General features: G+C 31.6%; 1 protein-coding gene across 2 annotated transcripts in view; it reads left to right on the top strand.

Annotated features, from left to right (window-relative positions):
- The window catches only part of LOC126748963 (phosphatidylinositol 3-kinase regulatory subunit gamma), a 142,620-nt gene that overhangs the window by 3,849 nt on the left and 128,866 nt on the right, over nucleotides 1-9,905 (top strand). Inside the window, exon 1 of one of the 2 annotated variants that reach the window (XM_050458519.1) lies at nucleotides 6,446-6,537. The exons of the other annotated variant lie outside the window; for it this stretch is intronic. The gene's annotated coding sequence lies outside the window, so the exon portion shown is untranslated. Of the gene's footprint in view, nucleotides 1-6,445; nucleotides 6,538-9,905 lie in introns of those variants that run through there. 2 annotated transcript variants of the gene reach the window in all.

The raw sequence follows: 9,905 nt of genomic DNA, 5'->3' as shown, positions 1-9,905 counted from the left end.
TCGTCTGGATTAAAGTAAAAATTGACTCCCAATATCTTGAACAGATAAAACAATTCTTTTGATAAATTTATGATATCAACATAGCTTGTTGGGTTCACAAATTGTTACTATTAATAATTTTAATAAATTCTTAGGTATACTTATTGAGAGTAGATTAAAGTTTGAAGAACACATTGAGCAGCTCTGTTCTAAGTTGGCATCTGGATGTTTTGGTATATGAATAATTAGAAGTAATGTAGGTATATTAGTAGCTAAAGACATTCTTAAGTAACATAAGTCTTGCAAAGCTCACTTTATTTATACTGGAGACTGTTTGCTTGATGCATAAGAAATACTCTTTAGTTATCCTGTCGGAAAATGTAAATAACACTAGGTCCTCATATAATATAAATTTATCAATCCCTAAAATAAAGAAATTATTAACCATCTTCCACTGCCTCTTCGTAAGACAGTTTCTTGTAAGTTATTTAGGAGAGAGGTAAAAAAGATGTTAGTGGTAAAAGGCTACTACACTATAACTTAAAACTGCTACACTATCTCTTAAAAAATTCAAAGTACTGATTAGAAATACTCTTCTAGAACGCAACTTTTATGAGTTTATACCCGCGCCTCAAGTGGATTTTTTGTGAAATTTTATACTTTTTTATTACTATTATAACATTGTTCAGCAACAGTATTTATGTTCTTGTTTAGATGTCATAACTTTAAACTTGTTTATATTTTTGCCTATACATATTTATATGTTTTTGTTTGTATTTGATTTTAAATTTGTGTAATGACTTGTAGGTATGTAATTTTTTCTTAAATCTCTCAATCATTATTGAACTGTATTTTTAACTTTTACATACACTATTTTTCTTGGTTTTAATTTTATGACTTGTGTAAGAGTGTAAGGTTACTAGCATCAATAAACTACTACTACTACTATAGAAGAATCACCATTTTTAAGTTTATTTGACTTTGGCTTTATTGACTTACCTACTATAGAAGCTTCAGATTTGGTGCGAAAAAAAAAGTTAATTTAATGTGTTAATTTATTGACCAGTTTATTTTTTATGTGTTTCCATTTGTTTCTTTTATTGTCTGTTTGTTTACTCTATATTTAAGTCTGCTTTGTCAACAACATTTTTATGTTATGTCAAAAAAAAAAGCATATTTGACATGATTTTGATTTTGACATTCTAAAAAATGCCATGTCCATAAAAAATCACTGTAAAAGATATATCTTATATCTTAAAAAATTACTCCAAATGGCTCAAACACATAAAACACTACTCAACCTAGAAATGCTCATTTGCTTGACTTATTGCGTTTTAAAAGGTAAAATTGTTAACAAATTCTCAGGCAGATACAAATACAGTATTGGCCATAAAAGTTCCAATGTTTCAATGTTTTAAATTTATATTTTATTTTTGTACATCCAAGCAATAAACATATTTATAAGTAAACAAAAAAGCATACCAAAATTTCAACCTTATCTTGTTTCAGACAATAAGAAAAAAATTTTGTGCTGGACAAAATGCTTGGAACTTTTTATAAAAGATGTATTTTACAGGTTCTACCATGAAAAGGCAAAGCCTATTCCAGCGACATTCGCCAAAGAATTTTAGATTTTTACAATCAGGATGTTAGGCAGCGTAATATTGCTCAAAGACTAAACGTTCCTAAGAAGACCGTGTCACGGATAATTAAGAAATATCGTATATTTGGAAATGTGGTACCAAGTAAAAGGACTGGAAGACCTAAAACCACGACTGTCTGTGTAGATAGGCGAATTTTAAATATTTCCCAGAATGACCCATTTTTGTCATCCTCCAAAATTTTACAAAAATTAAATGAAGGTGAGCCTTCCAATATCTCTGCAAGAACGGTAAGAAGGCGATTGTGTTCTGGTGGACTTAACAGCTGCTAAAAAACCTTTGCTGCGGAAGAAAAATGTCAAGTTACGCCTACAATTTGCAATGGATCATCTTAACTGCACTGTACAATATTGGAAAAAAGTGCTATTCAATGACGAATCTAAGTTCAAGCTGTTTTCCAGTGATGGAATACTTCATGTAAGACGACCGAAAGGTGAACGACTCAAGAAAAAGTTTATCCGACCTACGGTTAAACATGGAGGTGGTAATGTGATAGTATGGGGATGGTACTGGGCCAATACATAAAATTGTGGGGAAAATGGATCGATTCATGTATCGGGATATTTTGCGAAATATTACACATTTGAGTCTATGCCAGTAAATTTTGTATTCCAGCATGATAACGATCCAAAGCATTCGTCAAAATTGGTAAAAGAATGGTTGGACCAAGAAAAGATCACAGTTTTAAAGTGGCCGGCCCAGAGTCCAGACTTAAACCCGATTGAAAATTTATGGGAACATCTGGATCGCAAAATTCGGGCATCTGGAACAGTCAAAAATGCTGATGAACTATTTCATAAGCTTGTTGAAGCCTGGACTCACATTGACAGACAAATAATTGAAAATTTGATTGAATCAATGCCCAGAAGAATGCAGGCAGTAATTAATGCTAAGGGTTACCATCCCAAGTATTAATTATAATATTATGGTTTCAATAAGTTATGTTTTATGTCGTTTTTGAATAAAAATCATTTAGTTCCAAGTATTTTGTCTGCAGAAGTATTCAGAACTGCTACTGGTGCTGAATTTTTGTCAACATTTAAATTAATTAACACTAGTTTTTCGTGTACAACAACTTTATAAAAGAAAATAAAATGCTAATAAAAAGGCACACAAAATATAATAAATTTTTAAAAGTTCCAACTATTATGGCCAATACTATGTAACTAAATTCCTAATTTTTAACACTAGAAAACCATTTTTTCAATCTCTATGTACTTTTTTGTGCATAATTTAAAAGTTGTTTTTCAGAATCACCTTGAAAGCCTGGGAGAAATAAACCACTATTTTAAGGGCCTTAAAGAACTGATTTGAAATGACAGGAAAAAATGTTAACTGCCTGGACTAAAGTAAAAAATGACCCCAAATGTCTCGAAAAAATAAAACATTACTTATAACTCTATTTTTATATATAACTCTAATTTATATAAAAGTACAAAATAAGCACTTAAGTAACTAATACTTGTGTATGCCTATATATTAATACACACATCGGAAAAGTCTAGGGATATTTTTATAAATTGACCTTATTTATTTTTGAATTGTTCTGGATATATAATAGCTGAATTATAAAAAAAAAGACTCTTTTACTATACTAAAAAAATAACCAAAATTACAAAAATAAAGAACTGCCTATAACTAAAATTAAAAAAAAAAAAGTCTACAATTTCTTTAAAAATTTATTGTTGTTGTACAAAAAAAAATCTTTATAAAAAACGCAAATTAGTACAAAGTATGACCTCCACGCTGGTTTATGACGGCTCGACATCTATTGTTCATAGACAAAATAACGTTGTCGATGTTTTGTTGGGGTAAGTTTGCCCATTCCGCTATCAGTCGCTCCCGGAAACGAAAGGCAGTGTAAATGTCACCCATCTGTGGAGTCATTCTTCGTTGGAGCATATCCCATACATGCTCAATTGGATTAAGGTCAGGAGATTGTGCTGGCCATGGCAATACATCAATCCCCTCGTTCTCCAACCACTCTCACTACGCGTGCGACATGTGGACGTGCATTATCATGCATTAGGTGGAAGTTTCGGCCAACAGCGCCAGCAAACGGACGAACAACAGGTTGAAGAATGGTATCGATGTACTGCTGAGCTGTAAGGAAGCGATCTGGAAAAACGAGGTCGGTTCTACCGCCCAACATTATTCCAGCCTATACCATAATTGTACCCCCTCTGTATGTATACACTTCCTGGACATGTCTTAACCGTTCTGCATTTCCAGATCGTCTCCATACCCTCACTCGACGTGATTCTGGATGAAATCCAAATCTGGATTCGTCGGTGAATAAAACTGTAGCCCAATCATGTTCATTCCAGTTTTGATATTCTTGGCACCATTCTAATCTCGCAGCGCGATTGCCCCTGGAAAGAGGTGGACATCTAAGTGGCCTTCGATTGTGGAGGTTGGCTTCATGGAGACGATTTCTTATAGTATCACGGCCTACGGTAATATTGTGTGTTCTCTGCAAGTTGATAACCCATTCAGGAGCTGTAATGTTAGGTTGCCTTCTAGCAGTTAAAACTAAAAATCTATCTTGAGCAGCTGTCGTAGCGCGGTCATGTCCTGGATGTTGTTCAGCTGGATTTCCAGTTTCACGAAAACGCCGCCACAATCGACTTATAACGCTCTGAGAGACTTCTAGACGCTCAGCTACATCAATTTGCCGCATGCCTCCTTGAAGAAGTCCTACAGCTCTATTCATCTCGTCCAAAGTTAAATGACGTCGTTCCATGATAAAACACAATTTTTTTATTCACTCTGCAAAGCAGTAACTCTGTACCATGAACGAAATCGAGATTACCAGAATATTTATTGCAATATAAAAACCATGGTTTTTTCTGTTTTGTGAAAAAATTCATAAAATATTTGTTGTCAGTGTTAAGATTCTGTTTGTCTCACAAAAATCTACAGGATGAGCCAATCTTCAAATTTGATTTAAATTGATCACCAAACAATTTTTTTTTTTATAATTTTATTATTTTATAAAAATATCCTTAGACTTTTCAGATGTGTGTATATTATTAAAGAAATCTATTAATCTTGACCATGTTTGGATTTCGCCTCTTTCTTAAAGTTCTTTAAATGAATAACTTAAATAGTCAAAAACTACACTACATATACATCTATACATATAACATTTTTTTTAATGAAAGCTTGGTGGTAACTTAAAATGCCTTTTAAGTTACCACCAATCTCTCGAAAATGTTTATTTTCTTCTTCAGAGCTACAAATTTATAGAAGAAATAATATATAATTGTTTTTGTAGGTTTGTTTGTGCAATGGAAATTCATTATAAGTATACTTACTACTATACATTTAATTATGAAAGTCTACTATGAGGACCTTACAAATTGTATTGTGGAAGGCGGGCATTTTAAGCATTTACTTTTAAGTAATAAAAAAAAAGTATAAAAATAAAGTATTTTTACTTTAAAGTTTTCTATTAATATTGTTACTGATTTTTATTTGTTGTCTTTACTGTTGTTACCCAGCATAGTAGTAATTTAAAAGAATAAATTCCTATTAAGTCAATGTAATAACGGTGGCTTATGATTTTTTACGCTGAATGTTTAAAATGCAAATAACTTAAAAACTGTTAAAGTTACATTTTCGCCAATTTTCAAGACTGCTTGAAATCACAAAATTATTAAGAAATTTCAAATTAAAATTCCAACTTCAAATACCCTGTATCTCGTGAACCTGCAACATTTGTATAAGACATGTTAAGCTCAATCTTCTTAATGAATCACCCTGTATTTAGCAATTTTTTACATCCAAAAGAAAAGATAAGAGAATTTCATTGACATTATTACTGCAAATTGCTAATGGACGAATAATTTCGCTCGTCGAGATTTTATCAGATTATCTTATTTCTTTTAAAGGTTTTAAAACAAAGCAGTATATTTATTTTTTGGGAAAGGGCCCTACATGACTTGCTTTTAAATTTTTACTTACGTGCGAGTTAGCATTCTTGTATAACCTGTGAAAAATTGGGGTGGACGAATAATAAATCTCCCGACTGTACTTTATTGTTCATAATTTTTCAGAAAAACCTTGAAAGCCTGGGAGAAATAAACCACTATTTTAAGTGCCTTGAAGAACTGATTTGAAATGACAGGAAAAAATGTTAAATGCCTGGACTGGATGAATTAATTCATGATATCGACAACCTAAAAAATACTCATTTGCTTAACTTAGTTTGGCCTTTTAAAATGTAAAATTCTTAACAAATTCTCAGGCAGATAGAAATATGTAAGTAAATTCGTAATTTTGAACACTAGAAACCCATTTCTTCGATCTCTATGTACTTTATTGTGCAAAATTTAAAAGTTGTTTTTCGGAATCACCTTAAAAGCCTGGAAGAAATAAACCACTATTTAAAATGCCTTGAAGAAGTAATTTGAAATAACAAGAAAACATTTTGAGACGAAGTGACTCCAAATGTCTCAAGCAGATAAAACATTTCTTATAACTAATTCATGTTCTAAAAAATGCTCCTTTGGTTGACTTTTAAAATGTAAAATTGTTAACAAATATGTAACTAAATTCCTAATTTTTAACACTAGAAAACCACTTCTTCGATAATAAATTCAATAGCCCCTATACCGACTGACATTTTTCAAGCACCACGTATAAATACCAATCGTGACAGGGCTTAACATGTGTAGCATATTATCTATTGGGAACAGGTTTATTTTCTTATGAGCTTTGATTTTTCTAACTTAAATGGTAGTAAATAGTACATTTTTTTAACCGGTTTAAGGTGCGTTTCCTGTTTTGACGGTAGTAAACGGATTAGATCCCATGAGTTAACAATTCTGTGTCGGATTAAATCAATATAGTTGTTGATTATAGTTTATACGGTGTGACTTGGCTCCTTATATTGGTATGTACTTAAAAAAAAATTTGTATGTCTAATTATAATATTTTAATTAAGCCATCATTTCGGGGTTTAGCTAAATATTTATTATATGAACTCGTAAATGAGTGTTAATGGGTGTCATAAAAACGTAAATTAGATTTGAGACTGCAGGTTGCAAAATGAGATGAAATAACAAACATAAGGTTTAATATAAATAATTATTATGGTAGGAGACGAACCTCCATAAATAAATGTTATAAGACAATTTTATAAACCATCTGCAGCTCAGTTGGTTTACCTACTAAGAGATTAAAGACTTGTTTATTAGCGGATTTTTATCGGAATTTAAGGGGGTTTATCATGTAATTTTTCTAGGTGGGTTCTTGTTTGATTTAGACTTATTAAATAGTAAATAAATTCATCAATTCGCACAAATACGTTTAATTTTAGCTTTTTATTAATGGATAATCTTCATTTTTTGGTGCATATCCTCGTGAGTTTCTAAATCCAATACACAAAATAATTTCATGAGGCATCTGTGATATGGCGGATGCGCCGGAAAACTCCTTTGTAAATCAAGTTTATTCGGATTTTATTGCAATATTCAGAAATTTTAATGCACTTTGGACTGCTATTACGTCATCTGCGTCTACCTGTTATACATGAAAGGGCTTTAATAGAACAAAATCGTTAGAGTGCTTAAAAGAAATAATACGGATTCTTCAATGATCGCTTAGATAATGTTCTAGAATGCACGTTAAAATTAATCTAAGCTGATATCGATAATATATCTTTGATGTAATTTTATAACTTTTAAATCGATTCAATAAAAACCTGATTGTTTTATAGAAAAAAAAGCAAATTACAGTGGTACAGTTAGATCGAGTTGTACTCGAAGTTGACGGGCGTGCACTCAAAACGACAATTACCGATTTATATTATTCGTAATGTGAGTTTTTGGATCGTTCAACAGATGGCGACAAAAACGTATTTGAGACGTTTTCAAAAAAACAATATAAGAAAAAATCAAGTAAAGTAGGTAATATGGGAGCATGCATTTTAAAAGCAATAATACATCTTGACGATTATATTCATTATTTGCTAGATTATCAAGGTAAGGACTCTTGGGGCCACTTTTTAATTTTTTTCACTTATGTAGACTCTTTTTACAATTAAGTTTAAGCCATTTTTTCTGTCTTCTAATTTATGATATTCCTAATGTGGTTTTTGGGACCACTCATCAAATGAAAAAAAAAAATGAAGAAAATTGAAAGGAGTTTAATTTAAAAGAGCCTTAAGGTTATGTTTTGACACTAGTGGGTTTAATAATAATCATATTTCAAGGCCTTAATTGGGGTCACTGCGTTTTAAATGCAAAATGGCTCTCAACAGCCGCTAACGGTAAATTAAAGCTAATAAAGTCATATTTAAGCGCGCTTTAAATTAAGGTTAGCATATATTTAATCATCCTTGATTCGCGACTGTTTAGGTTTAGTAACACCAGCATTATTAAAAGTGTAAACTGGGGAAAAAAAAGTATTAAGTTTGAATTATATTATTCCGCTTTAATTCAGATATAACTGGTTTCGTATAAGGGTTCCTTATATCTTGCAATTCATCAGAAAATAATGAGTGTCGACATGTTATGTTTATTACATTTCAATCAAAATGTACTTGATCATCAAAATTTTATTGAGGTGTAGTTATTTTTTTTTTTAATAGTGAAATATTCATCTGGCATTATTAAAAATAAACCTTTGTCAGATAAAAAACTCATACGGGCTCCGAAAATACACAGACGCATATATAACGTGCATGAATTTTTAAAAATTTTGGTATTTTGGAATTCGACCGAAATTTATTGCCTCTCCCTGTGTGCGTTACGTGTGCATATCAGTCGCCGACCTTTTAATAAATATATATTTTTTTGTTTATAAGCGATAAGTAAATCTATGTCACACGTTCACTATCGAAAATGCTCGGTAAATGCCTATCAACAGCCTTGACAAAATCATGACAGAAGTACCACATCGAATTCGATTAATTAAATACTTATGCAGTTTTCTTCGTTTTTGCACGTTTTGTTTAGTAGGACAGATTATATAGACTTTTCTATTAAAAAGGATTATCATTGTTGAGAGTGACTGTGAAAAATCAATAGAAATAATTTATGCACTCAAGACCGTCGTTTGCCAGGCCGGTATAATATTTTCTTTGATCTGAGCGGCATAGTCCAGACGTTTCAGCATTTTTATGTACTGTCTAGTTTAACATGGTTTGACAATTTTTTTGAATGCAAACTTGACCTAAAAAAGAGACATGTTTCAAAAACCATAATGGTTACACCATTGCAGATGGTCTCATTCGATTCAGAACAATCAAAATAAGCAGGTACCATTGAAATTATAACGAAAAAGCCCATGGTTTTTTCATAATCGCTTGTCAAAGTTCATGTTTAACTTTTTTCAAAAATTTACCATTCTAAAGCTAAATTAAAATGGATTATCGTTGGCAGTAACTGTGAGAATCGATAGAAATAATTTATGCACTCAAGACCGTCGTTTGCCAGGCCGGTATAATATTAATTTTCTTTGATCTTAGCAGCATAGTCCAGACGTTTCAGAATTTTATTGTACTGTATAGGTTAACAAGGTTTGACGATTTTTTTGATATCCAAAACTCGCATATCTCAAAAATTATAATAGATATTGTCTTGTGGATGGTCTCATTGGATTCAGAAGGGTGAAAATAAGTGGAAAATATGGAAATTATAAGGAGAAACTGCATAATTTATTAATAATCGCTTGTCAAAGTTCAAATTTATTTTTTGTAAAAAATCTGCCATTCTAGAGCTAAATATAAGTTGGTAGTAACTGTAGAAATAATTTATGCACTCAGGACCGTCGTTTGCTAGGCCGGTATAATATTTTCTTTGATCTGAGCGGCATAGTCCAGACGTTTCAGCATTTTTATGTACTGTCTAGTTTAATATGGTTTGGCGATTTTTTTTAACGCAAACTTGACCTTAAAAAGTGCCATATTTCAAAATCCGTAATGGTTACAGCATTGCGGATGGTCTCATTGGATTCAGAAGGGCCAAAATAAGCAGAAACCATTAAAATTACAAAAAAAAAGCCCATAGTTTTTTCATATTTGCTTGCCAAAGTTCAAGTTTATTTTTTGTCAAAAATCTGCCATTCTAGAGCTAAATTAAAAAGGATTATCATTGGCAGTAACTGTGATAATCGATAGAAATAATTTATGCACTTAAGACCGTCGTTTGCCAGGCCGGTATAATATTAATTTTCTTTCATCTTAGCGGCATAGTCCAGACGTTTCAGAATTCTGAACTGGAATATCTCAAAAACTGTAATAGATATTGCCTTGTGAAT

Source organism: Anthonomus grandis, chromosome 22 (assembly GCF_022605725.1).
Source record: "Anthonomus grandis grandis chromosome 22, icAntGran1.3, whole genome shotgun sequence".
Lineage (NCBI taxonomy): Eukaryota > Metazoa > Arthropoda > Insecta > Coleoptera > Curculionidae > Anthonomus > Anthonomus grandis.
This window is presented reverse-complemented; position numbering and strand designations above follow the sequence as displayed.